The sequence below is a fragment of the Leguminivora glycinivorella genome, chromosome 11 (genome assembly GCF_023078275.1).
Source record: "Leguminivora glycinivorella isolate SPB_JAAS2020 chromosome 11, LegGlyc_1.1, whole genome shotgun sequence".
In the NCBI taxonomy this organism is placed as follows: Eukaryota; Metazoa; Arthropoda; class Insecta; order Lepidoptera; family Tortricidae; genus Leguminivora; species Leguminivora glycinivorella.
The window spans coordinates 8,967,817-8,990,867 of record NC_062981.1 but is presented as its reverse complement, the minus strand read 5'-3'; the positions used below and the strand labels follow the sequence as shown (position 1 = coordinate 8,990,867).

Sequence of the window (23,051 nt, the reverse complement as noted above, 5' to 3'; positions counted from 1 at the left end):
TAACTCGGTAGCCATCTCCCGTCCCGCTCGCCCCCGTCCCGGGCGGGCGACTAAGCGAGACGAACAACCACAAATTTATTGAAAAAAAAAAGCGGCTACTGCACTCCGCATCGGCACAAAACTAGATACATTTTTCCACGTCGCCGTGTGGGAAGAGCTCTTATGTGCGCGCGCGCGTGTTAGAATGGGATAGACTGAAGAAGTGTGTGCGTCGCGAACTAAACGGTCGGTGATGTGGGCGCTGCCGGTGTTGCGCGCTGCCGGCAGAACGCGCTGGCGCAGGCTACGCTTAGCCCGTGTGACCTTTACTTGGTGAACTTAGGAAGCATCGAAACGCAACCCCCCTCGCCCCTCTGCGGCGCGCTAAAAAGCCTTGGAGCGAAAGGGATGGTTAGCGGCCGTCGCCTCCGCCGTTGAAGGTATTCGTAGAATGCGTGATCTGTATCGGGAGGAGGGGAGCGGGGTCTTTCGGAAGCGGTGGCAGCTCCCAATGACTCCTGGGTTATTCTTCCTCAGGCCACTGCTGCTCGAGCTACGTACCAACTCAGTTTTTTCTCGCACTCGTTAAGATCGAGCCAACACGAGAAGTCGCCACTAATAAATTACAGTTTTTTACTGCCCTCTATCAGTCTGCGCCGCGAACTCGAGTTATTTATACGTAAAATAAACATTAATCAACAATAACAGCAGTTGTCAGCGTCTGCAACCAGTGAGTACTTATATTTTCATTTTATCGCCTAATCGCATTTCTTAATCGTTTAAGCAATACTTTATACGGAGAGTGAAATAATCTTATAAGCCACCAATATAAGAATAAGAGGTGCGATTGGGTTTTAATTTTAGATTTGTGTTTTAAATTTAGATTATGACATGATTCAAGTGTGTTGTGTTTAGTATATGGACATATCTGACGTTTATTTCATCATATTCTTTCGTTTTTAATTTTAATATCTACTCAAATGTCTTATTTCAATACACAACTTAAACTTTTTTACTATTCTGATCAATATACAAAACATTAATTTAAATTAAATTAAAACTAGTGTCTTTTATACATGACATATGAGTTGAAATTGTAGAGTCAAGTCAAACTTTAGATATAATGTTTACTTTCTTTAAGAAGTTGCTTATACGGCAACCTTTTCTGTGAATTTATTCCATGCCCAATTCTTATTAAAATCCAAAATCTTATTTCTATCACATTTTTACTCAATCAAACCGAATTTACGATCATTCACGTCGCCTCTAAACTTTAATCAACAATATTTATGCATTGGATTATAAAACATAAATAACAGATGAGCTCCTTTGATGTCCACTATTTGAACAACCGGCGCATTATAAACCTTCTTGGTCCTTAGCGCCAAGCGGCGCTAGCTCGACAAAAATGAAAAAATGTCCTTGATACTTTTTTCTCTCCATTCACGGCCAAAATGACCATTTTATCACGATTTATGGTTTATTTAACAATAAAAGAGGAACGGTTTGTTGGAAAAGTGGCGTTTTGTGAGTTTGGGAACGTTTTTGGTGCTCTTTGTTGTGCTGAATGGGGGTGGACGCATCATTAGATGCAGCTTTTGACACTTTCGATCGAGACTCGAAAAAAAATCATGCGTCATTGAAATAAATTTCGAATATTATTGTGAATTATTATGATTAGATTTTTTTGTCTAACTAATAGTGTCCCATATAAACTCAGAAAGTAAAAATGTTAATCTTTTGGGATCACCTTATTCCTTTCTCGTTTCTTCTGACACAGGCGTTTTCAAATCTGCATACATTTATTTATCCCTTTTTTTTTGAGTCAGTATTGAAAATTTAGGTATAGATGACTATATCCTTGATCATATACCTAATTAAAAGTATTAATCGTGTTTTAATAGACTATGACTCTGACCAACTACCCCAGACTTAGCTACCTACAAATTAAATATATCATATCAAAGAGTTACAATGTATTAAATTATGCAATAATAATATAAGTAACTACATCTAACAACACGAACCGACATAATTACATCATGATTCCTCTTTTTACAATATTAATAACAATCATTGCACCTATTTGCATAATTACCAGTTTTAAATCACGATTCTAAAAAAAACAACGCGGAAAATGGTAAAGAACAAAAATAAATTAACTCTTTATTCGCTTGGGTTTAATTAAAGTTCATAAATAACAGGATGGAATAAAACCGATGTTTAAATGTAACCTTTAACTGTCAGTGCAAGCGCATTGTACGCGCACTTTAGTTGCTATTCTTTTGAGCCGACGTAAAATATGATTATTTTCATACTCATACTCATTACAGTGGCATGTAAAGAAAAAATATTAACAAGATTTAACGCACGCTCTATTTATATTCTTATAGTTATTAAATAATATTGACAAGTGCAAAATCAGCTCGTTTCCTTGTTTTCGTTGTTCACACTGCATTGTTTTTGTAGATTTTTAGTTTGCCACCATTTAATTAGTATTTAATTACTATACCTAAAACACTTTTGATCCATATCTCGATAAACAATCTAATTTAAGACTAAGTACATACATATATATTTATTGAATACGAGTATGTATGAGTTACTCAGTCAAGTTACTGTGTTTATATTAATTTGTAAACTGATTTTTATATCTCATAATATTTTCAAGAAACTAAATTAAATCCAATCATTTCTTTCCATGAATTCAAAATTATTTGACACTATGCATGAGTGTGCATAGTTACTTTCCTAAAAATGTATAAACACATAGGCAATATAGTAATTTATCAATCACTTTAAATCTAATCTCAATTCATCTCACGCAACAAAAATAGGGTTATACAAAATACAAAAAGATTCCATTTAGCTGTCGAGCGACGGGCTAATTCGCTCTTGCACAAACATCGTAAAGCCCCAGGCTTGACCGAATTTACATCCCTAATTACCAACAAAGTGGGCTTCGTAGGCCGAGAGCCGTCGCTCTTTAAAAACTGGTGTCTAGTAAAAACTGAGATCATGTTAATTATGTAGATATACGTAATTTAGTATTAGTTGGAAAAGAAATGAAAGAAATATTTAAAATTATTTTGAAAATACATAGTAGTTTTATTAGTTATTTTGATTATCAGATTGAAATGTTGTGCAATTCACCCAAATCTACATGTCTGAACATGTTTTAGCACTATTGAGGCAGGCGAGGCGGCAATGTAATGACATCATTCAAAATATGGCCTGTAAGTCATTATCAATCCATGTTAGATAACTACCTTAATAATACTTTTAAGATATAAGAGTTTTTTATTATCGCAGTAAATAAACCAAACATTTTTTGGGTGAGCAGTCTCTGAGACTACATCACGTAACGCAGTAGCCCATATCGCCCAAAAAACTATAGTCATTAAGAATATGTAGGTACTTCTAAGGTAGATTTTTATTACGAATCGCAGTAAATAATTTTTATTCGTACGGTCTCTTAGACTACATCGCGTAACGCAGTGGCACCGCCCGCGCGATCGCCGTTTGATTGCCATTCAGCTAATTACGTATAATACCTTTTATAATTCGAGACGTTACGTAGTCGACCAATACATGAGCTTTATATGGTTATGCAGAATATATAAGATTTTTTTATACATATCAGATAATGATGCCTCTTCAAAATTTTAGTGTAGGTGTCAATCTTTCCATTTGAAATATGTAGGTAAAAAAAAAAGGCGTGTAACTGCGCGATGCGTATAGGGATTAAAAGTAGCTTTAGAAAGTATTAAATTTATCTACACTCATATCATACGCATCATAATGTTTTCTGAGGCAGCGAGAAACACATTGAGGCCAATTGCGTAGGAAGAAGCAGGGTCTTCTCTCGGGAAAGAAAATTTTACAAATTCTCGTTTGCAATGCAATAGACATTTTAAAAATTGTTCCCAATATCAGCTTGTATCGCAGCCCAGCCTTCCGTTAGTGTCAACGATTTCTTGAAGGACCCAATTCCTTTCTCACTTTAAAAATAGCGTTCGAAATTCAAAATTCGAATCGCGTTCCAAACGTCGCGGCGGGGCGCCCGAGCTCTCTTTTGACATCGCCGTCGCAGCGACAAAAAGATGCAGATCCATTGCTTATGCAGCTATTGCCTCAGCAAAACCAGTAGATTAATTTGACCCGATGCTCATAACAGCTATATATGATAGGGGATCAAACATATTGGTCGTTCCTGAAGCCAATGTTCGCGAGTCTTGAGAAGAACAGACCAGAACACGTATTAACACATCCCATGTTTATGATCAGGGGAGGAATAATGTCCCGGCAATGATTATTTATTACTGCTTTTGTTATGCCGCGAAAGTTGAATTAGCATTTTGATGCTTGACCTTAGATGCAAACTAGGTTTGATATCAAATAATTGGAATGCAAATGGGATGCAAATCAAACTGTCTTTGTTTCAAGTTGAATATGTTGAAGGGAAAGTATTGATGTACTTGTGCTGTTCAGTGTTCACCTGACTTAATCAAATGATACGCCTGACAAGTGGAATAGTTTGTCTTACGAAAGTAGTTACTTATGCATTAGAATCAGGTACATACTAACCTGCCATTCCTTCAAGGTAAATGAAAAGTTCTGTATAAAAAAATTGTGCACGAAAGAGAATTTTAGCAAAGCAAAATCATCCATTTCTTCTCTTCTAACAGAAAACACACTCTTAAGTTCCTTATATATTTACCGACCGGACACTGGACAGGTAACCAATGTAGCCATTCAAACTTCAAAAGTCAATAAGCGATACCTTATTTGTACATAACAAACGCCGTTTTAAACGCGACTAATTTGTCATAAGAGAGTGCAAGAACGCCACAGGAAACATTTGTTTGTCCTAGATAAAAAACAAAGCTTGGTCGAGTTTCGACTGAGCTTATCTCTTGGTTTGACGTGATAGATAAACGAATTCCTTTCTGGGATGTGTTAAATATCAACAAATGGAGCGCTATAGTTTGAGCGCCATTGCCTTTTAGGGTTGACAAACAGTGGGCATAGTTTGGAGCATTTAGTTCTTAGTTACGTAGGTACCTACTGAACCTACTTACTTCATGCTTTTTAACGTATTATTTAAATGTTTCTTAAATCAAGTAAGTTAGTAAGTACCTAGTTATTTGTAATAACGAGTGGATGGTATTATTATGTCACGGTTTCGTTTTCTTTCAACCCCTTATTTGCCAAAAGTGGCACTGAAACTTGAGTGGTTCCATGTGCTCTGCCTACCCCTTCAAGGGATACAGGCATGATTGTATGTATGTATGTGGTAATATTTATGTATTTATTTTTTTAAGTTACGGCTAATACAGTAAGGACATGATTAATAAGGAATGGAAATCCAATTACTACATTAATATCTAATCTAGTTATGTGGTTCGAAAAAAAAATCAGTTTCAAATAATGGTCCATTTTAGGACCTATCTTTAGTATAAGTACCTAGTACAGTCGGCCATAAAAGTGGTTTACCACTTTTCGTGTTTGAAATAGAGTCGAATAGTGGTAAACCACTTTCTTGGCTGACTGTACCTACCTACTTATCATTAGTATTTTTTGTTACGATTATTAAGTAGAATCATATACAGATTCCTATTTCTTTCTCTAATAGTACCTATAAATTATAAAAATGCCAGTTTTCTAGTTAAAACAAAAACCATTCAGCTCCTTACTTTTTTAATCTTATCTACACAAAGGCAAACCTTCCAAGTAGTTGAGCCAAATAACGCAACCGTCAGATGTTTATCGATATCTTATCATATTTGCGCAGGTCATGCTCCTTTGTGACAGACGGACCGACAGAGGAGCCGATAACTGATAACATTATGCATATGCCTTGTAGACACAATAGTTTTACCAGTCAGCTCACGGTTTAAGGATAACCTTGTTTTGAAATTATGTAATAGGGAACAGGTAGGTAACCTTTACACATGTCCATTTTCTTCTAACTCGGTTACATTTATGAGAACTTAAGACAGTCAAGGGAATTTTAGGAATTTATTCAGGTAGCTACGTGCTCTTTATTTTTTTCAGAAATGGAGATTTTTTTAGCATTAAGGGTAAAATACCATGTTAAATGTAGATATGTATAACAAATAATATTTAAAAGAAAAACGTAACCGCTGAAAGACAAATCCCTGTAAAACAAAATTAGTGGAAAGAACAAAATGCTTTACAGTTAAATACTGAGTTTCACTGGCTTGGCTTACCCCTGTTAGTCAATCGTATTTGCCTCTACTATAGTTTATTTGAATATAGGAAAAAATACGGGTAAGGCAATCTACAGTATGATTTCCAAAACCACATTTATATTGCAGAAAATATTATGTAGTTCCTCATTTGATCATCTTAGTAGGTAAGCATTCACTTCTGTGTTCAATATATTCCGGTCACCAACTTCACTCACGGAACTATTCTTTGTTCCACTTTGTTGTCATAATCATAATCCTAAAACGTGTAAACACTTTTTTACCAAAGTGGTTAGCATTCATTCACAATTCACTCATTGATCTGTTTGTAGAGGTCAGTTCGCGCCGGCGCTGTTTGTCCAAGGCGTTGAACCAACACTTTGAAAGCGGAGCGCCACAGGTGAAGTACCTGGCGTTTTTTGACGACTTGGACGAAACTCATTTCCTTTCTTAAGGAAATATGTAGAAAGACTTGTTATTATTCGTCCTGTTTAAGCTGAGAGTCACAAGAGCCTAGGCACCGCTATATGAAATTCTTTAAACACATTACAGCGAGTAGAAATCCCAAGAAGAAAACTTACTGGCTCTATTTTCTTGGCAATTTTAGCAAAAAAATTCGCGACGACGACAGAATATTGCCTACACATGAGTACCTACGTATAATAATTAAATGTAACTTTTAATAAAAATTATGCTAAGTACCATACATAATAAAATTATAATCATGTATTTAAATATCATTATCTTTTTCATCATCTACTTTTAAATAACATAGGAGTGACATTTTTGGTAGCAGATTCTTGTTTGTCAATTAGCTACCTGTGATTTACTTTATCTACTTTGATACAATCAAAATGATTAACGCACCATTCCATAATGCAATGAGAGCTCTTGGCATTGCGTAAGCCGGCGGTTTAAATTATTATTGATGATACTATGATGCTTTATTTGACATGCGTGAGCGCTTGATCAAGCTACCGTGCACCAATCAGGGAAGGGGCGGGGCGCGTAACTCGGAGGAGCGAGGGTGTTTAATGAACCGGTTTGTGAAAGAATTTCACTAAATTGCTTTTTGATAATTGACTGAGTTCATTCTACGCTAGATGAATGATTGATTATTTGAGTTAGCCGCCAACGTGCAAAATTTAAATAAGGTACAGCGGGACAAATCTTGTCTCGACTGAGGGCAATTGTAACTAATCAATTTTTTCCATTATTACACTATGATGTTGAGTTCTACAAGTATCCATTGAACCCGCCTACCATATATAACCGGTGGACACTCTATTTAATAATGCAAACATTGTAAAAGATGGAAAAAATGGACCAGTTATATTCGCCCCCAGTCGAGATTTGCCCCGCTGTTCCTTACCTGACTTTTGCGTTTTTTATTATCATTGTGATTTTATGCACACGTATGTATGCTTCAAATGTATTTACAATTATTTAATAACTACCTAAGAACTTAATAAAATGAGTTAAATGAGATAGGACTCTATACTCCCTATGTATTTAGAAGTGTTACTTTTGCATCAGAACGGGAAAGTTATAATTATAACCATAAATACGAGTAGGTATCCTCTATTTGAAATTTAACTACTCCAAGATCAGATTATTTCGGTGTTTACCTTTTATCCTTACATTTGAGGCTGACTGAACTTATCTATAAGCTTTGTAGGCACTATAATAAGTATAGAGCAATTCTTTTTTTTATCAAATCAGACATCCGATTTAAATTACACGCTGCCCAAATCCAACACTGTCATTAACAATTTTAACGGCCCTGTTTTCTTCCGCGTTACGCAATATTCGCCTCTAACGGCCAAAGTCGTGGGCCGATCGCGACCTACGACGCTCCAGGAGGTAGAAAGTCGCCCACGCTGCCCACAAAAATGACCGTGTGAGACTATAAAGTCTATAAAACATAGGTAGTTGGTCGCCACTAGCGCCAGTGTTGTAGTAAACACGTTCGCGATGTGTTACCCAAGTTTCATGAAATAGGAATTTAGATTAAGGAGAGGATTGAGGAGTAGACCTATCAAAATATTTATTGCTCAATATTTTCAAGCTCAAAACTATTGAAAATGCTTCAGTAGGTAATTCTGAGAGGTCTGTATGCTCAATTGGTATCTAATAAGTACTTAAAAGGCCGAAGCTAAATGCAAACAGTTAGCTGCGTACCATTAGATCAGCATATTCTTAAAAATACCGTTTTTCCCACTTTTACAAACTACCTACAATACAATCAGCTCCCGTTTCGACGTTTTACGTGATTATGAACTACATAACTGTTTAATACACTAGACTATCACTAGGTATTTCTGCCTGTTAGGCTTAATAGTACCTAGTCATTAAAGAACTTGCTCTGTGAGCTTGTTACTGTAGTATATAATCGAATGCCGAAGCTAAATAAAAAAAGTACAGAAAACATTTTTGAACAGCAGAACAAACTTTACATAAAAACAATACGCAGAGCTCCCGTTTCGCCCGGAGCACATATGTGGCCCCCTTTGATTGGCCGCCGCGTAAACCAGTAGCGGCTCCCTCGCTTACATAGCGTAGGCGGCGTCGGGTAGCGGTATATAACGGAGGTCCGCCCTCTGAGGAGGTTCAGAGAAAGGGGCATGTTGTGTACCTACAGTTTTTAACTACTTAAACATGGGTAGACATGTGAGCTAAAGTTAACGTGGATGCACGTTCTATTTATGTGGTAACTAGCTTTTGCCCGCGGCTTCGCTCGCGTTAGAAAGAGACAAAAAGTAGCCTATGTCACTCTCCATCCCTTCAACTATCTCCACTTAAAAAATCACGTCAATTCGTCGCTCCGTTTTGCCGTGAAAGACGGACAAACAAACAGAAACACACACTTTCCCGTTTATAATATTAATAATATAGATGACTAGAACAGATAGCCAAGAAAACATACTGAAAATGAGAAAATTGAGATATAGGTATTTGGAACGGGTTATAGATTAATGTAAAAGTGTAAGTTGATTTGTTTTACGACTAACCTGACAAAAATTTCGCGTTTTTAAATTTTGTATCATGATGAGAAGTATTTTAACAGGCAAGACTGCAAAAGTCCTATTCAAGTCTCATTTCCTTGTCATTCTATGGATTTCTTCTTCTTCAGGTGCCATATCCTCTTCGGATGTCGGCTACCACAGTCCGGAACTCCTCTCTATTTGCAGTTTTTCATTTTCCTCTGCCCCTTGTGCCTTCGATTTTTCCTTCTATTATGCCTTTAACAATTTTGTATTTGTCATGTCTATATACATGTCCTAAATAAGCTGTTTTCCTTTTCATTATTGTAAGTACTAATTCTTTTTTCTTTTTCATTCTATGGATTTAAAGGAGTCACAATTATGTATATTATTTTATTATAAAAACATTATGATGATACAGGCCGGTCTTTTTTAAGACTGTTGCCCTGTAAAAGGTTAAAAATATTAGCAATAACATAAAACTTTATCTATAATAGTTCACACCGATTAACTAAAGCTGTAGGTACTTTTATTTACCCACAACGCGAAAATAACGATATAATTCTCACCTGGAGTAAATCCGGAACTTTATCAAGCCCTTCGGGCCGAGATCGACGCGAGCGCCGGGGGCGATTCGAGCGAGGGCCTAATATATCAGGCTGGGAAGCTTAGGAGCGGCGTGGAGACGGTTTGTGATTATAATTATCGATACTAAAAGTAAAAATATCATTCATAACCTGTCATACATATTCATATCATCATTACACGTTAAAGTGAACATTATAAATAATAATATGCATATTCTTATTTTTTTCGTCTTATTACTAGGTAAACATTTTACCTATAGAGCGCACAAACACAGGTTGAAATGAGTAGGTACTTAGAGAAGCAACGCTAATAAAAATAATAGACTTATACCTGTAATTTGAAACACACCTTATTATAGGCAGTTAATAATTGCGTGTAATAAAAAAAATGGAAGACACATATTTCATCAATGACCTAATAAATACCTGTCGTAATACAAATAATTTCTTAAAGTTCTCGTGTGAAGAAATTACCTACTACATATTTACTTTTTTTTAAATCCTAGTATGTTAGCACAGCTATTAATTTCGCTGCATTTTCATTTATAAATGTGAAAAAATGCTATAGAGACAATTCAGTGAGTATTAGAGTTTAAACGTTTTATTTAGTTATTAAAATATATTTTATTTATAAAGTATTTAAAGTACTAAACAAAGATTCCGAAGAAACGGCAATTACACTTCCTTAATAGGCTACTTGACCCTTTTTTAAAGTCTGTTTTATATGGTTAAGTACTGTTCGCTTATTGTGATGAATATAAATTACTGAGTATGATTGTAAATTTACAAAATATTTAAATAACAGATGCCTACATACTCATATAACAAACATACAGATATTACAGATACTTTAGATTTCATATTTTTCTAAAATATTTAAAACGGCATCTCCACTCCCACTCCTGTGCCAGCGCATCGCATACCGTTCCTGTGGGAACGCACGAGACATAAACTGTTTCGTTATTTCTGCTCACTCATTTGTATATTATAATTTGGCCGCGGTTTAGCGAGCGAACTTGAATTTAAATTGTTATTATTACCGTCATTATGTACTGCGCCTATGTAATTCTTGAAAGCGATTTCGATTAAATCACGTAGCCACTAAGTTATAGATGACGTAAAATCGCCTTTATAGCCGTCTGGGCTCAGGCAATTTTCAAGTTGGTGACCCTTCGATGGCGGAGCGGAAAGAGATAAAGTTGAAGTCGCCTATCAATGTTGCCAGAGGGTCTACCGTGAGTTTATGACGTTTTAGAACATGTTATTCGACAGCATAAACGTTATTTTTGTTAAGTAACCGTTTTACACCATCGGGTAATCAAATGTATTATCAGCCGTTAAATACTTACCTAAATGGTAGAGGCTCAGAAACCAAACTAAGTAGTATAGATTAAAGAAGTTAAGCTTTAAAATCGCTAATTTACGTCGTATCGTATTTCATAAAAAAAAAATGTGAATTTAAATGAAAACAACAGCTGAAAAACTCACGAACAGTTTTGGGTTTCGAGTTTCAGTACGTTGTGCATTAAAAGTAAATTGATATTAAATCAGTTGTAGAATAATAATTGTAATTAAATATCTTAAATTATATAATATGTACCTCATTAGTTATATAGTTAATTAAAATACACAAGTTACTCTTATTAGTTGCGTAGGTGTACACATGGCATCATCAATTCATCATTTACATTTAATTATAATTTGCCTACAGAAGCTAGCACAAATAGGCACCTAATAATAATTAATTGAATGATAAGTGTTTGCGTCACGGCAGATACAATTTTGTAGTATCGTTCACAAATGTTTCTGCCTGATAGAATATAGATTAAAACTTTCGCTTCATTCAGATTTTATTTTTACTTTTTAGTACCTATTCTGAGCCTAATAATTTAGTAGGTTTTTTTTTTTAATAAATGTTGTTTTAAAGATGAATGGCCCTCGCTAGGAATACGGGTGACCATTGATTTGATTTATTTGCTAAAATTAAAGCATAGGTACATGCATGCAAATACAGTTTAAAAATCCTTATACTAATATAACAACATTCTTAAGATAAAAACCAGATTAACATTAAACAGATTTCAAAATACGTCACAGATACAATTTAAAAGATTGAGATGAAAAAAAAAATGTCAAATTAATTGAATAAATTAGCAAAATATTCGTCATTTGAGTAATATGGTCTATTTATAAAATATTCTTTCACTTTTCTGTCAAATAATTTAATGTCATCACAGTCTCTCAAATCTTTGGTTAGCTTATTGTATACCTTGATAGCATTATTACCTAGACTTTTGTTAAAGTGTGCATAACTAGATACAGATAAAGCTAGTTTGTCATTGTTCCTTAGGTTATAATTTTGACTATCCCCAATCGTAGAATAAGATGCTTTATTACGATGGATATACAAACATATTACGGTAAAGATACAGCGATACTACAGTCAAAATATTATTGTCTATGAACATATCTCTATGTCTCATTCTCCTTGAAGTGTAGTAAATTATTCTTTAGGCGTTGTTGAACTTTTTTAGATTACCGATAATTTTGTTGATGTGTCTTTTGTACTTAATGCCTCTTGTTATTTCATATGGGTTGATTTTCAATGTGCTTTCATGGTGGATACAGCTAATGGTAAATTTTGGCCATTCTTATGTAGGTATTAGTAGTCATTAGTAGGTAAAACCCGAATTTTTACTCCTTCTAATAAAATTATTTCTCTATTACTCTATTCGTAGGTATTCGTACTATGTGATAGGTGAAATTAATCGTCGCATATGTATTTTTGAAGGTTCCAATATTTGTTTTTTATCATGCAGAAACGTCTGCGAGCGATATTAAATATTTTTAAATTAAAGGAAAACTGGAAAAATTCACACCTCCGGCAGGACTCGAACCTGCGACCTTAGGCCTTGCCGGGGCCATCGCGCTTCCAACTGCGCCACGGTACTGAGGCCTGCTTGTGCGAATTTATCCAATATTTATTACAGACTTATTAACACCAAACGTATTTGGTAATGGTTAAGTATTTTATAGCTGTACCTACAATACTTATATAAAAAACCTTGATTTCTACAATTTTATTTAATAAATTTGAAGAACCATGATTCAGCTCATGTTCCACATTCTATCAACACATTCCGACCTCATATTTGTGAGATGTCGATCTTGTGTCTCTTTCATTCCTGTACGATTTAACGATTGGATGATAAAGACAGACGCTCCATTGTTCCATAGAATGACACACATAATATTGAAAACATACCTAACCTTTGTATTGTGTCGAAAGGTGTCAACCCGGAATGGTAGAGAAAATTAATAATTTCACTTAATAGTTTTTGACTAAAACGTTATCTAAAAACTGTGTTCATAATTTAAAGACCGACGTATTAACATTCTTATGAAATTTCATGCTTTACAAACAGTAATATCTAACTTTATTAATAACTTCTTGCTCGTCTGTATTCCCAAAAGGTAGGAAGAACATGAAATAATTAACAACAACAAACTTTATCAAACTTTGTGGTCAAATGATTTAGCTGTTTCTTATAAAAAAATACTACTTAAGTTTAATGCCACTCTTAGGCACTTTCCTATCTGGAATTAGGATTGAATTTACTAATACAATGAATATTTATAATTTTAATAAAATTATTCAATAACCTATTAATAATCGAAAGTTTTACACAATAAATTAACATGATTAATTAACCATTTATAAACACAAACACAATTAAACCGTTACAGCTAATATTAACAAAGGATACCAACGCCGACATTCCTAGAAAGCCGAATGGACACACGCTGACTAGGCTGTTTCTCTACAAAAGCTGAAAAGGCTCAATACGCATTAATAGACCGTGTTAGATGCAATATAAAGGACGTACAATAAGTTGATAAATACTTTAAATACCGCGTGTATTCACGTCAAATGCTATTGAGAGGACCTTTGAGGTTTCATCATACACTGGTCAAAAAGAGAAATAAAAAAACAAAGTGTGATGTAAAGCTGCATTTTTGGTATGTTATTTGGGGTCCTTGGGGGAATGTAGGACTATATTTTGCAAGCAAAAAAATGGTGTGCTAACTTCGTAATTTAAAAAAAAAAGTAAAAAAATCAGACTTTTTTTGGTATTTGCCGTTTTATTAAAAAACTATACATTTTTGGTCAAAAGTTGCTTTGTAATGTTGAAAGCGCATTAGATTCCAAACAGTTTGACATCTTTTGTATCAATGTCCGTCAAATATTTTTTGAGATATGAAGCGTCAAAAAAAGAACATTTTTCCCCTTTCTATGAAAATATTCATTTTGCTAATATTTTGAGACAGATATCAGCAAAACAACTCAGGCTATTACATAAATTGTAAAATAAAAATGTAGAAAATTTCACTAGCTTTCATTTAAGACCAAAAGTGTGCCAGTTATTTAAAAAAATAGGATTATATCGTAAGTCTAGTATAACTGGATCAGAAATAATCGGTGGATGGTAATGGCCAAATGGGATAGTTTACATATATTTACAGGAGGGTGTAGCGGAGAATGAATTATGATTATTTGGGGGCTGTTCAAGTATTACTCAGTCACATATTTGCGTATATCAAATCAACATTTATTTAGTTAGTTAAGTTTACGGTCAAAAAGACCTCAGGATCGACGCTTGGCGGAAAAAAATATTTACGAGTAGAAAACCCTCATTAATTGAATCAGATTGTTCCGAAATTGTTCTTGTACGGACTGGTTTTTAAAGCATATCACTGAGGGTCAATAACATCGATGCAATCTCACGAGCGTTGTCGTTTGTCGTGGACGTGCCCGAATCATAGTATTCTCCGTTTAACGAAATATCAGTACATAGACTACATAGTATGTGTTGTATTGCACGCGCAGGTCTCTCACCGCCGCGCAGGTGTAGTCGAACCATAACTCGACAGTATACACTGAGGAACAGCTGTCTTTTTGCGCTGTCACTAGTTTTGCGTTGTCACTACATTTGGCGAATCTTCTAGCCAACAGGTTTGCCCTTACTGCGGTGGCTCGCCTCTGCCTTTCTATGTCCTCCTGGTCTTTTAAACTGGACAAGATGTGACCAAGATATCTGACTTCGTGTACTCTCCGCAATTGAACTCCATCAAGCAAAAGAGGTGGTACATGTGTGGGCATATGTGCTGCCTCCATGAGCATAAATTCAGACTTGTCCGGATTGTATCTCATGTTATGCTGGCTGGCGTATCTCTCGCATTCTGCAAGTATCTTACGCATAGCTCCCACAGATGGTGCTAGTAGGACCATATATTATCGTCTGCATATGCGATGTGATTTATCATTTGCCAATTGATGGAGCAGCCAACCTCGGTACTGGTCAAAGCCTGCGACAGCCCATCCATGTACACGCTGAAGAGAGCCGGAGACATACTGCCTCCTTGTCTCACGCCACAGTTTAGCCCGCTGGCTGTGGACAGAGTTGACTTCCATCTTACTACGTTCTTCTGCTGGGAATACCACTTCTCCAGTATCTTAATAATTGGCGTGGGCGCTTTCCGTTCCCGTAGTTTATTCCACAGCAATCGGTGGTCAAATACAACTCAAGTGGACTTTCTATCACTACAGGAGTTGTGCCATCAAGATGTAGAACCAGGACCCTCAAAAAGGAAAAAGTAAAATGTAACTAATTCTGTTTTATTTTTCTAATTTAGGCCACTAGGTGAGTGTTTTATTGTTGTATTATTGTGTCGACTTTTTGTTTATGTTATACTAACAGGTAGTTTTTAAAATATCCAATAATGTATAAGTACTAACCATTATGGGCCCTTTGTTGTCTGATATAATAAATAAATTAAATTAAATTAAATTAATTTACTAAACTTCAAAATTTTACTGTATTTTATTTCTTCATTGGTAATAGTCAAATCGATGCAAAGTTAGCTTAGACAATTTTATCAGATAAACGGATATCAAAGAAAGTAAGATCGAATAGATAACACTTTCAACCTAAAACTTTTAGCGTAAACTAATACCTTAACCAATCTACCAGACTCTTGGCTTCTCTATTTATAGATTTTTTTGTTTACCAAAGTAACTATTCTTCTTACTGACTTTTACTTGCACTAAAACTAAAGCAAAATAAATTTATACAATGTTGTATTGCAATATATATCATATCATGAAGTATTTTGCAGATATTTGTCCAAAAATATTGGCAAAACGCTACATTTTATAAATGCGTCAAAAATTAACCTTTTTTGACGCTTCATATCTCGAAAACTATTTGACGGACATTGATAAAAAAGATGTCAAACTGTTTGAAATTTAATGCGCTTTCAACATTATAAAGCAACTTTTGACCAAAAACGCATAGTTTTTTAATAAAAAAATAAAAACCAAAAAAAGTCCGATTTTTTTACTTTTTTTTTTAAATTACGAAGTTAGCACACTTTTTTTTTGCTTGCAAAACATAGTCTTACATTCCCCCAAGGACTCCAAATAACATACCAAAAATCCAGCTTTACATCACACTTTGTTTTTTTAGCCGATTTTCATGTAAGATTTGACCGGTGTATCAGTTTTACGTGTGTCTTTAATTAAAAAGTGATACAAGAACGCTTCGAAAGGATTGCGTTTTTCTGTTCACATTAAAATTTCAGCTCAATGTGCATTCATAGATCGTGTTTGATGCAATATAAAGGAAGTACAATAAGTTGATAAATACATACTTTAAACACCGCGCGTATTACGTACACGAACACTCTCAAAGGGTTGCCTTTTTCTATTCTTACGTAGTGTAGTACCTAGTTTGAAATGGATATGAATAATATTTTAGGCTCCGTTTAGCAGAAGGTTTTGACAGGGTTTTTCTTGAATTGTTGTTCACTTTTCGCTATTTTTTACTTCGGTTATTGAGCAAAACTGTGCTTGCAAAGTTGTTTCATTTCCTTAATCTACGTATAGGTAACTTATAACACATAAAAAAAATTAAAACAAATATTATCTTTGTTTACCTACTAATTATTATAGATTCTGAACGTTTTCATACCTTTGATCATTCGCGGCATTCTTTAATATTTAATAGGTGTAGGTACTGATTGGGTGCAGTTTATAAGTAATTTTGATATTGTAGCTTCTAATATTCGTTAATTTTCCATTTTGTCATTCCTTATTTAGTAGTACTTCACTGAGAGAAATTTGCATTGTGAATTTAACAAGTTCGACTTGTTGCGGTTTATCCGTTTGAATCAGCCAAACGTATGTTTAAAACAATATGTGTCAGGTTGTTTTTATAAAATCGACTTGTTGATTCAAATATATTGCCGATTCAAATGACAAGTAGCTTGTTGTTTGAACCAAAGAGCACGTAGGCGCTATTTTAACCAAAAAACTTGTTGAACGAACATGAAAACTGGTTGTATTTTCTCTCAGTGTTGTTTTGCATTTGGACGAATCTTAAGCAATTTTCATTTAGAGCCATAATTATATTCATTATCTTACTGAAGGAGCAAACAGCTCAACAGCTATAAATTATTCCAAATTATGTGCAACAGTTGTAAACCTCCAAGCACTTAACAGTCGATTTAGGGCAACAAGGTTCCAGGTGGTCCACAGCCACACTAATTTAATTACCTTGTCAAACAAAGAATCTGAACCATCATTGCACATCGAGGTTGTAAATCAAAAGTTACGATTGGTAAATAAAATTAAGGAACTTTATCCAGGAAAAGCGGATTGAAAGCTACACTGGTGTTTACTAACTATACATTTATTTATAACTTTACTAGCTTTTGCCTACGGCTTCGCTCGCATTAGAAAGAGACAAAAAGTAGCCTAGGTCACTCTTCATCCCTTCAACTATCTCCACAAAAAAAATCAGGTCAATTCGTCGCTCCGTTTTGCTGTGAAAGACGGACAAACAAACAGACACGCACACTTTCCCATTTATAATATTAGTATGGATATGGATTCATGTCAATCATGGCAAGGTTTAATATTTAGGTATTGCTGTGACAAAACATGTTACCAATCTTGATGCTGTCGTGATAGTTCATTAGTTCATTTTCATTGCTGAAATGCGACTTAGCTGAAAGACCTCTTTGACTATAAATCTTAATCTGCAGATTCAATTGATGTCAAGTGAATGGTTGTCAGAACACTTGCATAGTTTCAACTTACTTGCTCATCAGGGACAAAATAAATATCAATAGTATAAATTGTATATTATAAGGGAATAAAATGAAGTAGGTTTTTACAGCTAGCAACATATATATGTATTTCAATAGTTTCATATCCTGTGCTTAATAGCTTATTTTAAATATGTACTTCAGTTGCTGCAACACGCGCTAGCATTGGTCAGCAGACTTTACGCATTACAATATTTATGATTCCAAAGCCTTTGCTAAAATATGACGAAGATACTTTAGTTATTCATACGTTCTGAATAGAGGAGAATTACCATTGAAATAACGATCGTTTCTGCTTTTTATTCCTTGTGATAAATTTTAATTGCGAACCGAAGAACAACTAGTAACGTTTATAGCTCGTCCATTTAATTTTGATCTCTAGTTCAATAGTTCAACAGTTCTCGGCCATCAAGCACAGACTTTTAATAGGGATTTTTACGTATGAGTGAAATCTTTTGTCCGCGAACCATTGCGTTGTTAATTACTCTGCTGCAGACAATGTTGATTGCTGAAGAAGCAATAGATGCTGAGTTTATTACCTTTATCGGGTCTCTGACTAAGTTGCAACAAACGAACGTTTTTGTAGTACTAGCCAGTTCATTGTGCATGATGTGGAATTTTGCATTATTAACTTTGAAGTGGCAGTTTTTGTGCGTAATTATGAGTTGAGTAAACGGATGTGTGATATTCGATACAATGTTATTAATAAGTTCTCGGACAATTAAGTTTATTGTGAAGCGTAGTACAATGTCTATGCAAAATAATAAACACACGCTGTTATCATACCTGTAGGCTAGTGTGAAATGAATTATCTGATTATTACTAGCAGGTTTTATGATACATTAATCATAAATTTAGTAAAGGTTTAATAAAATATGTATAGACACATAAATAAAGCGTTTTCACTTTTAAAGGCATTTCAAAGGCGGTAGCGGATCTTTTAAGAGATGATTAACGCCGACATTCTTCTAAATCAAGATAATATTAATAGAGGTTTTATTAATCATCATTAATATGAGTCAGAGCTTTCGAAAACAACCGCAAGTTTCGTTTGACGAGTTACTTTTACGACTTTATGCAAGGAACAGTTACGGTATTTTGTCAACAGTATTTTTTTACGCTTATGAGTAAATATGATAAGTATGTTAAAACATATGTAACCTGTGACCTTAAGGAGAATAGATGTTAGTGGCTATATGCAAAATGGTAATAATTACATTTTATGGTGTAACGTGAAGGATGCCTGTTCGACAGTAGACGAATTTTGGCTTCAGACTGGATAATTTGACTCGAATTGATACTCTAAATTCGTGCTAAATAAGAGTCCGTGAGAACGCAACTCAATCAAACGACAATAATTAACTAACAATAAATATATATTTACGAGCTTTTTTCAGTTTGCATCTACCTACTAAACTAGCCAAAAAAACTCACGGGGATTGAGACAATGGAGTTAGATTTTTCTTATTGTGAAATACTTAAACTGTTGTTAATTCTATGTAATTTTCTCACTACAAATGGAATTTAAGGAAGCTAATGAGCAATTTTCTGTGAAATGTCAATAGTTCAGACATTGTCTTCTGCGTTGAATCATCACGGAATATTAAGATGAGGCCGGTCAAAGCCGCGATGACGATGACTCATCCCCACATCCGTGAAGATATTGATTTCATTAATTTACTTGTAGGGAAACGAATTGTTACGCAATAGGTAATATGAATCGTGTGGGACTAGGTAATGTTAATCATTTTTAATCGATAAAGGTTACCTACATTAGACATGCCAGACTCATGCCGTGGAAAACCTAGGAGTACCTACCTATATAAGTAAATATCACTGTAAACTGTAATGCTAGGTTTTAACGATGCCGATTGTTAAAAGCCCGAAGTGAGAAATATTTTTGGTTTAGGTACCTACTTCGGGCTTTTACCGACATGGATTTGGTAAAACCTAGGTCTTACTAGGGGTGGTCGGTAAATTTTGAGGCAGAAGCTTTAGAGAAAAGTCCTATTCGCGCTTCGGGTTTATTTAGCGTCTTTTTCTATTAACTTTCTCAAACTTAAATACCTATCCATATTATTTCAACGTTGAATAAAGTACCCGGAGATGCTTCATATAGGTATACACAAATCTTGAGAAGTACTTCATAAAGAGTAATTCGTGAGCGAATCAGATGTTTATCGACATTAAGAGCTTTTTAAAATCCCGACTGCCATAAAAGGCATATTCCGAGCTCCAGATGAGAGATTGCCGAATTTTTCACTTTTATGTAAGACGTCGACCGACCACTGTATTTGATGATGTGGATTCTTGCTACCAGAAGTTTATGCGACTTCTACACAGTTTTAAATTGAAGTACTCTCCAATGAGAGGTTTCAGAATCGTTTTCCCCAGGTGATGGAGATACTGAGATGCCAAGTCTGTCACCAATCAAAACAATGTGAATTGAATATTATCACATTCCTAGGGATGACGATATAATTATTTTTAGGTTAATTTACATGGTTTATAACTGTTTAATTTACATGGTTTATAACTTATTAGTTTATAAATTTTACTAATCCAGTAAACTTAGTAAACTGACAACTGTCACGACATAAGCAAAGTTTGACAGATAAAATTACTTTTCTACGAGCGTTCACAGGCCACACTCACACTACAACTCCTACCCATACTATATGAGAGGCCGCACCCTGTAATCCTGGCAGGATCGCCATGTGATGTGGGGACTAAAAGACAAGTCGATTGTATGGAATATCGATACCTCTGGGTTCAATTGGCGTAAAGGACATTTTGGCGAAAATGAGTTATATATACAGTTTTGTTCAGAATTTCAAGCGCTATCGATCTGTGTAGTTAAAATTTCGATATCTCTTAAAAAGTTGCCTTTACGACCAAGATTTTCTACTATGGACTTGCAAAAATAGCTTTTCTGAAGGGGCGTAAATATCAAGTCATTAATTATAAATTATTATTTGTGTCGTAAAGGAAATCTACAAATAAAAATATAGTCGTAAGTCACCTTGATATATATTATTGCCCTTTAAGCCCTTACTTTTTAAGGATCACTTTCTATAGTAGTGTGGTAAAGTTGGGCGTAAAGGACAAGTTTTTTTGTTCTTCGTCCTTTACGACCAGCACTAAAAATATTTTATCCGCAACTGTAATCGATATCATTGGGTTCAATTGTCGTAAAGGACATATAATGCAGGTTTCCAAGAGAAAGATAAACCCACTTTTTTGTTTTTTTGGCCTATATTTGTGACGTGTATAAGAAAAATATGCAGATTACGAGTATCTTTAACCTAGTGTAACAACCGTAGTGATAAACTAAACGATTTAGAAGATAGATGGTTGTAAAGGACACGTCAAAAGCTATTAACGTCCTTTACACCCATGATTTGATAGGGTCGTAAATGACGGTCTTAGATGATTTTTATACAAAACCGGGGCGTAATTGTAACCGAAATGGTACAAATGTTGTGCTAAGTTTACAATTAAAAACTGGAAAAATGTGTCAAAACGTACTTAATATGGCATAGAATAGACATTAGTTTAATGCAGTGTATTATTTATCTAAGCTATCTTAGAAACAAAAAAGAACAAGACTATTTTATATCCAGTTTTGTAATAAAGAAACAAAATTTGCTTAAAAACGATCTACTAATACTTTGGCAACAAGCTCAAAGTTATTTTTTTAGTATTCGCCGCTGTTGAATAGTCAGTAGGTTACGCATTCAGCCTTTAATTCTAGCGGGGAAACGCTTTCGTAGTATTATTATACTGCGACGAGATGTAGGTAATTTAAAAAAAACACTATGGTAATCAGGGTACGTACCCACAACGTATGCACAAACGCTCACGATAATATCTATTTCGTAGCTATATATTTTTTTCGTAGCTATAGCTATAGCTTTATCGCTCTTGCGTATTGCACCAGACTGCATTTTTGTCGGCGTCTGGCGTCGACGATTGCCATTCAGCTACGCCGCCAGTAAACTTTAACAGTAGACTATACTAACATTTAGTGCGACAATAACAGGTGCGTTTCGCTAGCGAATGAGCGTTAGCGTTTGGTGACTTGGCTATGTACCCACAGGTACTTAAAGCGTTGACTATAATATTTCTAGGATTGAACTCATAATTAAGATTATTCTTACTTAACAGGTTAAAGACTAAATAACAATCTTCTGTTTTAAAATTATCAAAAATATGCATCAACATAGTAGGTAGTCTTGAGTACAGTTACTATTATTTATTAGTTGGTCACAGTTTGTATACGCGTCTTAACTTGCGTTTATAAATTGGTACTTAACTCTTAGTTATTCTTAGAACTTCTTTCTACTTTATACTTAAAATTACTGTCGTATTAATATAGTCTACTGTTCACAGTTGCTGATTAAAGTTTACGTGATTACCATTAGTGTTTTTATATTTACTTAAACTACGAAAGCGTTTCCCTGCTAGAATTAAATACTGAATGCGTAACTTATTGAGAGTTGAGACAGCGGCGAGTACTAAAATAACAACTTTCCAAAATACTAGATAGTTTTTAAGCAAATGTTGTTTCTTTATTGCAAAACTGGATATAAAATAGTCTTGTTCTTTGTCTCTGCTAAATGTTTAGATAAATATACACTGTAACACTAATGTGGCTATTCTATGCCATATTAACTACGTTTTGATACATTTTTCAAGTTTCTCAATTGTAAACTAAGCTAAAAACAGTTGCCATTTGTACCATTCCGGTTACATTTACGCCCCGAATTTGTATAAAAATCATCTAAGACCGTCATTTACGACCCTATCAACTCTAATTGTTCAAAAAAATCGTGGTTGTAAAGGACGTCCATAGCATTTTGACGTGTCCTTTACAACCATCTAACTTCTAAACCGTTTAGTTTATCACTACGGTTGCTACACTAGGTGAAGGATACTAAAAATCTACATATTTTTCTATATACGTCACAAATATAGGTCAAAAAACCAAAAAGATATAAACATTTTTCTAAAAAAAAAGTTGTTTTTTGCTTCTCCTGAAAACCTGCATTTTGTCCTTTACGCCAATTGAACCCAAAGGTATCGATATAGGTTTATTCTGCCTTATGTTACACAGTAGC

At 34.6% G+C, this 23,051-nt stretch overlaps 1 protein-coding gene across 3 annotated transcripts in view; it reads left to right on the top strand.

The window, feature by feature from the left end:
* The first annotated feature begins 292 nt into the window (after positions 1–292).
* The window catches only part of LOC125231084 (protein drumstick), a 35,357-nt gene continuing 12,598 nt past the window's right edge, over positions 293–23,051 (top strand). The window contains exon 1 of one of the 3 annotated variants that reach the window (XM_048136431.1): positions 293–419. The gene's annotated coding sequence lies outside the window, so the exon portion shown is untranslated. Of the gene's footprint in view, positions 420–478; positions 710–23,051 lie in introns of those variants that run through there. The other 2 variants (XM_048136429.1, XM_048136432.1) reach the window with 2 other exon arrangements.